The following is a 9,166-nucleotide window of genomic DNA, read 5'->3' on the forward strand; positions in this document are numbered from 1 at the left end:
ACATAAAGATGCGAGTGCACAGCTCCAACACTTCCTGGAGATCTATAGCACTTTCACCATCAAAGGAGTGACCCAAGTTGCCATACTACTTCACCTCTTCCATTCTCACTCTTGGGGAAGGCAAAGCAATGGTTCTACGCCAACAAAGATAGAAATACTACATGGGATAACTACTCCACTACCTTCCTAGCAAAGTTCTTTCCCACAGGCAAGACAAATGCTCTGCATGGGAGAATCTCAAGCTTTCAATAGCAACATGATGAATCTATCCCTGAGGCATGGGAACACTTTCAAGATTATATTATGAAATGCCATCATCATGGGATAGAGAATTAGATACTCATGTAGACTTTCTACCACGGGTTGACTAATAGTACTCGTGAGACTATGGATGTTGTTGCTGGAGGTGCATTCCTGTCACTCACCATACCAGTTGCAACAGCTCTTGTGGAGAAGATGGCCTCCAACCAAGGTTGGAATGAAGAATGTCTTCAGACCTGCAAGAGAGGTGGAGGTATGCATCAACTCAAGGAGGTAGACATGCTGTCTGCTAAGATGGAGCTGCTAATGAGGAAGCTCAAAGATCGAGCCAATGAGAAGCAAGAAGTGATGCACATTCATGATTTTTGCATGATGTGTGAAGAGTGTGGAAACACTGGGCATTCAGGGAGCAACTATCCTAAAACCCATGAGGATGTGAACTTTGTCAACAACTACTACTTTTGTCCTCAACAGAATCAAGCATGGAGTCTGCAACAGAGGCCAAACTACCAAGGTAACCCTCAAGGTAATAATTTCAATAATTTTAATCAACCACCCTTGAGAGAATTGATTTCTGGCCAAGCTAAAATTATGGAGAGCTTATCTAGGAAATTAGCTTCCAATGATAGAATATTAGAAAATATGAGTAATAAAATGGATAACCTCTCTGCCATTAAGAACCAACATAGCTTTAATAAAATGATAGAATCACAAATAGCTCAGCTAGTTGTTACGGTTCCTCCAATCAATAAAGGTAAGATTTCAGGGCAACCAGAAGATCTAGAAACTACAAATCTTGTCGATATTCACAATACAACATACTATTGTATACAACCATCGACGGAAAGGTGGATAGACTATACCTTACCTGAAAAGAAGAGCGATCCAGAAAGACCTATCATCCCCATCACTATTGGACCTCATATTTTCCAAGAAGTTGTCTGTGACTTTGGCGCAAGTGTCAACATTATTACTAAGGTAATTTATGATCAAATTAATGGAGATACTTTATTGTACATAAATATGCATTTGAAGCTTGCAGATCAGTCACTTTGCTACCCTAAGGGAGTTCTTGAAGATGTCATTGTTCGAGTTGGACAATCATATGTTCCTGTAGATTTTGTGGTTTTGAAAACAGGCGGAGATGTAAGGGCACCCATTATCTTGGGCCAACCTTTCTTAAGCACCGCAAAAGCCATCATCTATGCGGACAGTGACAAAATCTGCTTCACAATCAAGGATAAAAAAGAGAAGTTTTCTTTCAAGAACCGCATCTTGCAATCTCCTGGACATCCACAAATGTAGTACCTACCCAAAGAGACAACAGTGACCAAAAAGAAAAACATCAGGAGGAGGAAGAACAAGGCCAGGCAGTCTCAAGAAGAATTAGTCAACATGATCAACACACTCAGATCAGAGTACGACCACCTCCTCGCTTCACCATTCCTTGCTAAGAAGGATGATCTAGGCGTACCCATGATTGAGTGCACCATTGGACAAAGAATCTTCCACAAGACCATCTCCGACATTGGATCGGGTGTCAATATAATGTCCAAGGCAACGTATGAATATTTATTTGGTGACAAACGTTTGTTTCCTACATATATGCAATTGCAGATGGTAGACCAATCAATCTAATTTCTAGAAGGAATCACAAGAGATGTCATGGTAAGAATACATGACCAGTTTGCCCCTGTTGACTTCATGGTTCTAGACATGGGTGAAGAAGAAGATGATACACCCATCATCTTGGGAAGACCGTTCCTCAACACCACCAATATGATCATCTACGTTGGATGTGGACAAGTCCACTTCCAATTCCCTAGAGAAAAGGTACGCTATTATTTCAATAGTTATGCCACTTATGAACAACCCAAGAAGACCCGCTCTAGGAGGAGACATCGATCATCCTAGCACCGGAAGAATCAATCTTCAAAGAATGGATGGGAAGAAGATGAGAAACCTAAAGAACCCATAAAAGATGATCCAACTCCACCTAAGACTAGTCCACAGACCAAGCAGGTATGGAAGGAAAAGGTGACGTCATTTGTGTCAACATCACAAGAGGTGCAACCATCAAGGACTCCATCTCTGAGACTAGATGATGTACCCGAAGAATAAAGGACTCTTCTCTAGTAAAGTCCTGTCCGGAGGACTTAAAAATCCGAACCCTCGCCAGGAGGTAACATCGGTAGTTATCCATATTTACTTTTTGGCATTGTATGATTTATTTTCATTTTTAGTATATTTACTCTTCTTTATTAGCATTGCATTATTAAAAGAAAATAAAAATTGCATCATTACAGCCTAAAGCCCCATGTGAATCATTTCCTCAGTGTGTAAAAGCCCAAGGAATTATTCACTATGGTGGCATAAAAAATATATATAAATATACCATGCATACATTTAGTTATATTCATTTTTCTGCATATAAAAAGGATGATTAAATAGACATCTTGTTAAACAATCTACCAATACAAAAAGAACAACTAGTCTCCGGATGGCTGACCGCTAACCCCTTATCCTAATCCGTTCCACGTGTTTAGGTGTTCTTGTTAGTATTTGGCAGGATGACATGATTAAGAGCAAGTTCACCCGGTTGACTACATCTTGCTCCACCCATGGATGAATAGGACATCAGCTGGCACAACTGCTCAGAGAAGTATCACTCAGCTTCAATGTTCGACCACGCCAACATCCAGCTTGGGGGAGGAGCATCCCCACGTATCTAGCTAAGTATTTCTTTCTGTTTGCTATTTTTAAGTTTGCTATATAGTTGCTAATAATAATAATAAGATGCATAACTAAAAGCAAAATAAAAATTTATCTTAGCTAGCTATATATATTAGTAAGGTGTGATCTAAAAAAATAACAAAATAAAATAAAAAGTATGTGTCTAGATTTCTTTAAAATTTGATTTTTAAGAGCTAAATAAATAAATGGACTCTAAGGATAATTTCTTACGATGGAAATGATGAATAGCTGCTCTGTTGTAATTCTTTTCAAGTACCTAGTTTTCAGCCTTGAATTCTCCAGAGTTTTTGATATGATTGTTTTGATATAAGAATTTACTCTAAACTTGAAACTCGTGGGTAGCGTATGCTTGATCTAAGTCTAGATAATTGATGGATATGATATCAGAAGGTCTAAGTTATTGTTTATCTTGTTCCAAATGACACTATAGTTCTAGAGATTTATCTTTTGAAAAACATAAAAATCCTACATGATGAGCTCCTGGATGACAAAGCTTGAATTCCTACCAAAGCTATATATGTTATTTAGAATAGAAAAACTTCCACATATATGTTGATTGTTTTGCATTGAGTTTAGTCAAGCTTTGTTGACCCTTATGAGAGGTTTGTCATGCTCTTAAAATCAAGATCACGTACACACCACCCACATATGCACTATTCCTAACTAGGAGTAGGCGCAACGACGTGTCATTCCATCTAGATCCACCCAAAAATGTTTCACTCCTACACTAGGAGTAAACACCAAAAATATTCTTGATAGGATATCCACCAAATAAATGCTCCAAGTTCTTATTGCTATCTCTCAAAAGTTTTGCTGCAGAAAAGAAGCATTGGGCTATGCAAAAGCTATTAAAAAGAGAAATAAGAAAAAATGGACAAGTGTCCAAATATCTAAAACAATGGGTACTCAGATGCCCGCCTGAAAAAAAGAAGAAAATAAAAAAATTAAGATAGCCCATGTTTTTATTACAAAGTATTTTTTAAGTTTCAAAAGAGAGCTATGTTTTCAAGGAGCATAGTTAGCCACCATAAATATCCACCATACATCCACACACATGCACATCTTGATTTGATTGTATGACTCAACTCTCTTTGAATCCGAGGTTTGACTTTACAATATATGTATTGCAAGTATGCTCTTTCATGCTTTTTCCACTCCTATGAACTCCACATAAGCCTTAGTTGTAGGAAGAGAAAGGCATAACATCATTATTGTCTTAGTGAGGATCCACAAATACCACATACATTGAGACACTTGAGAGTGTCATACCATAGAAGCTCTAAATTTTATTTTGAAAACCTATAAAAATTCTAGAATAATGGTTGAGCAAAGAACTTGAGACATAGTGCTTGACTTGATCGTTCTGTCTTTCAATTGCTCAAGACCCAAGTAAAGGCTAAGAAGCTCCATGGTTGAAGGTAATATGGGTAAGTTTGAAAGTTAGATTGGTTCATTCTAATCCGGAGGAGAATTCTTATTTGAACACATGTGTACTTTTGAGGAGTGAAAGCATCGACGCAACTCCTGATCCATTTACTGAGTTTAGCTTTGCTAAGGGACTAGCAAAGGTTAAACTTGAGGGAGTTTGTTGATGGTAGTTGACAACCATTATAAACCATGAATATAACATGTATAAGGGCATAAATATAATCTCCAACAAAGGTCTAGGGGTTTAAACTAAAGAATTCCATGAGTTTTGGTGAATTTGTATTTTCTGCAAGGTTTATCCAGAAAACTGTAAAGGAGGACCTAGATGACAGACTTAATCGCGCTTATCCACAGCGAAAACAACCACAGAAGGTTACAGAAGATTCGAGAGGATTCCACACCAAAGCGGAGGGCGAGGGGTCGGCCCCACCTGCAGGCCGGCCGGCCGACCCCTGGGGCCCACATGTTAGCCCTCCATTGTTATGTCGGTTCTCCTCCGGCTCCTAGATTGCATCTACGCCATTTATTCAAGTGGGTTTGATTTGAGGGCTCAGGATTGACGCTCCGGCCTATATATACCAGCCCCTGCCACCCCCTGAGGCATAAGTCATTTGAGAAGACAGAAACTCTAATCATCCTCAGAGCTCCATCATATTCTAGGGCATAGCTAGTTAGGCTAGGTCTAGAGGGAGGCAAGCAGGCTTCGCTTGGATTTCCGATCGTGTCAAGAGCGTGGTTTGGTATAATCTTTGTACTCCCTCTCTTTTGTATCTCTCATTACTTTTATATGTTTGCTACAATTGTTATGACATTACTTTGTACCCTCACCTGCAACGCCTCCCAACGAAAAAAAGTGTTGCTATTTATGCTATTGCAACTATTTTGAGCCTATTGCAACACTTTTTGGGCGTTGAAACACGGTTCTCTCTCACACACAAATGTTTTATATTGTATAATTCATTATGGTGAGAATTTTCCTGGAAATTGGTAATCTAGATCCTATTTTCATCCTTACTTGAAGCACATTTGCACACAACTAAATCAGTTCTGTTGACATTTGGAAGGCATAAGACAGTACCTGAATACTGTGGAATACTGAAGATATGATTTTTCATTTGAGAGGGGCGGGACCAAGTTAGGGAGGGGTTTCAGTGAATCAGACCACTTGTAAACTATTTACATCTGTTATAGCAACTATTCACATCCGAAGGGCCAGTATTTTCCTTTGGCATTCTTTAAGATCTTGTATGCAATTATCAATTAAGATAACACATTATAGAACAATGAATGCATTAGTATAAATACTTGCATATCTGTTGTGGTGATTTTTTTAAAGACTGGTGGCATGTGAATCAGAAGATGGTAACAGTCTAGGAGAAGAAAAATGGCATCCCTGTTCATGAATCTAATTTCAACTGTACTCTAACAATATAACAACATTGGAATTTTCTGAGGATAGATAGCTGGCATGTACTATAATAAAATGATGCATTGCTTTTTTTCGCTTTCTCTGAAGATATTTAGGAAATTAGCAATTCAGCAATTGCAATCTGACCTATAATTCCTATGCCAATGCGGTAGCGGTCACCTCTAAGGTGGCGCAAGCCTCCTCTTGGCAGAGCAGACCGTGTGTTGGTGCAAGGGTGAGCAGCCACCGGGTGGCGAGCCACGGATGGAAGTGGCTTGCCAGTAGAGATCTGGAGCAGCGAATGCAGGGAGTCATTGATGTCATTGTGGACAGGGTTATTACATGATGTAACACTGTAATCCAATCGAGATTCCAGTTTCTAGTTTCCAGTTTCCAGTAATATTTTTAAGGAGGATTCTTTAACTAGCGACAATTGGTTATGAAATCCAACAGTTGCCACCTGGTAACCAATGGGACTGGAAATTCTGGTGGGTATATGGGTCTTACTTTTGGCCTGTTTTTTCTGTTAAGGCCTCTGACTACTATGTGATCTTGCAACAATTTAAAACTTATTTAAATTTTACAACATGGTGTAAGATATTCTGATGTCACCATGAAGATATGAAAGTCCGTGAGTTAAAAACTTCAAACAAGGGTGTTTGGAACTGTTTTGCAGCATACCATGCAAGGTGAAGTCAAGTAACATGATAATTGGCGGACATGAGTAGTTTGAACTGTTTCATTGTTGTTATCTTTTGATCACCATTTATTTAAGATTGAATGTTCAGCATTGAGCCTTATATGTGAGCACAGTTTCTTGTTTTGCATTAGACTACTATTTATCATTCCGCCCTGAAGATATGGTTCAACATAGCAGACATGGTGTGCTACAAAGATAATCAGTGCATTTGATGATCTTCGCCCCTAGAGGCTAGAGATATGGTTCGATACTATAAAAATTGTACTGAAGTGAAATCGACACTATGTAATTTCTATCCATTAATAGGGTTTATATTTTATTGCTTTTGTTTTCCACTACATTTTTCATTATCACTATAAATGCAGTCAGACTTAGAACTATGGGAAACTTTCTTAAAAACAGCAGTGCATTGTCTTTGTGCTGACTGAGATGCACAAATTCATGTTCTTTATAGAAAAGAAATCAGAGGAGAATATATTTGATAGGGCACGCGAGGCGCACATTATTTTCTAGTGAAGAACAATAGCCAGTCTATGTTGGCTTATTGACAACAAATGCCTCGTGTAACATGTCGTGTTTATGTCAACCTGTTATATATCAATGTAATGCGCCATCATCAAATATTATGTCTTTGAGTCATATCTATTCTTCATCATATGTATATTGAGATTATTCCATTTATCAATTAGAGTCATAAAAATATCACGTAAAATCCTCTAGTGAGAGTGTCAAGTATTTTGGGACCAAGTTTGAATCCTATAATATCTTCTATTTTGGGACAGAGGGAGTATAATCCCCTAGCATGCTATGAATCAGGGTGCAAGCATTTTTAATGCAGACGGCATGTATGCTAGGTGCCGTAGCTTCGATGTCTCGATCAGGGGTGCGGTGCTGGTATCTCTCTAGGGCACCGGCCTCTCTTTGTAACACCCTAAAATTTGCTTCTCTTGAAATAGAGCTAAAATAATTTAATTTTGTATTTTTATGCTAATGAAAACATGGTGAAATAATAAATTTTCATTGGATTAAAATTTATCTTAAGGTAGAAACGTGTTTGTTGCATTCATGTCGGTCGCACCTTGTGTTTCTATGTGCAAAATGTGTGTTTTTTAAAAAAATATGTTTAGGAGACAAATATCTATCTCTAGGAATTTTTTAGCTTCTTTCTGCAATTAAATTCCTACCTCCTTCACCTTAATCTTTATGTTCCAAGTTCCCAACAATCTTTTCATGAGCTCCAAATACTTTATTTGGGTTCATCATGTTCCAAAGTATCTTTGGGAATTTTCCTCAAATGTTTGGAGGTCTCGGAGTATTTTTCGTGGCTTAAATATCAATTCTGGACTTTTCTAGAATTATTTTATTCGTGAAATTAATTAATTTCGAAAATAAATAATATATCTCATTTTCCAACCATCTCTCCAAGCCCATGTGCAATAATCCTAATAAATCTCAAAGGCCTATGCATTTATTTACTAATGGGCTTTAATGATTATTTAGGTCCATTAGTAAATGTGGAGGGTGCAACATCAATTAGTACTATATTGCTAGTTGATGTAGATGTGGGGAGTTTTTCTCCCTATAAATATGTACCAATCCCTTGAGCAAAGCACACCAAAACTACCGTAAGGGGAGCCCCTAGTTTGGGAAATCCCTCGTGTAGTAAATTAGATTTTTATCCTCCTCTCGCCGTCGCCATCGCCGTCGCCGCCGCGCTGCCCAGCCCAGCCATCCTCTCCTTCGTGCAACAAGTTGAGCCCACTCCTACACAGTGTTGTTGCCATGGCCGTGTGGTGGCTGTATGGGAGGCCAAAGGATGAAGACGAGGTAATTATGAAATTACCACCTGTTCGTAATATCGTCGTCGTATATTCGTTTTAAGTTCGTTTCAAGTTGTTCCAATTGCGTTAGATTCGTATCGATGTGATCTACTGCTAGTGTCGTCATTTTTCATGTCAAGTGACTTTTATATATGTGCTTAAATATTAATTTGATTAATATGCATGGAACTAGTTTTTATAAATAAAAGCAACATAATTATATACAATGCTCTTTTGCAAATAAGTTTTAACATGACTAGTTGCTAACATAAATATGTTTCTAAATTATAATATGTTTAGTCTAAACACACATATCAAATTTGATTAGATGTTCTCACATGTCAGTTTGTATTTGAAGTTAAAGTTAATTGGCATAAATGATATCAAAATATTTATAAATAAAATATGATTAGCTTCAACTCAGTTTTTAAGTATAAATATGATTTATTTAATCTAAATTAATGCTACTCACATAGTTTTTCCTAATTAACATAAATCAAGCTTATAGTCTTCTCTTTTTTTATAATATAAAACCCTATAGTCATTTCTTTACAACCGTAGTTCCGATTAGCAAGCTTTTCGTGTCTGTATGTTCGTAGCGACGTGTAGATTTTTAAAACCTTTTTACTTGATGTTTCATTTGTTTGGTGTACTGTTATAATTTAGTTCTATTGTTTGCTTTGTGTATGATTGCATGGATGCTTGTGTGGTGCTTTATGATCATGTCCAGTCGGTGAGCTTTACCTGTTGATCAAGAAGGAGTTCCATTGAAGGTTTGGACTAGAAGAAGGATCT

The 9,166-nt window shown here is 37.7% G+C and overlaps 1 non-coding gene across 1 annotated transcript; it reads right to left on the bottom strand.

Annotated features, from left to right (window-relative positions):
• Window positions 1–217: 217 nt before the first annotated feature.
• On the bottom strand, window positions 218–326 carry LOC136530015 (small nucleolar RNA R71). The gene has a single exon (XR_010777525.1). It is a non-coding gene; the product is annotated as a small nucleolar RNA R71 (small nucleolar RNA).
• Between the last annotated feature and the right edge of the window lie 8,840 nt (window positions 327–9,166).

This window comes from Miscanthus floridulus, chromosome 19, assembly GCF_019320115.1.
Source record: "Miscanthus floridulus cultivar M001 chromosome 19, ASM1932011v1, whole genome shotgun sequence".
Classification (NCBI taxonomy): domain Eukaryota; kingdom Viridiplantae; phylum Streptophyta; class Magnoliopsida; order Poales; family Poaceae; genus Miscanthus; species Miscanthus floridulus.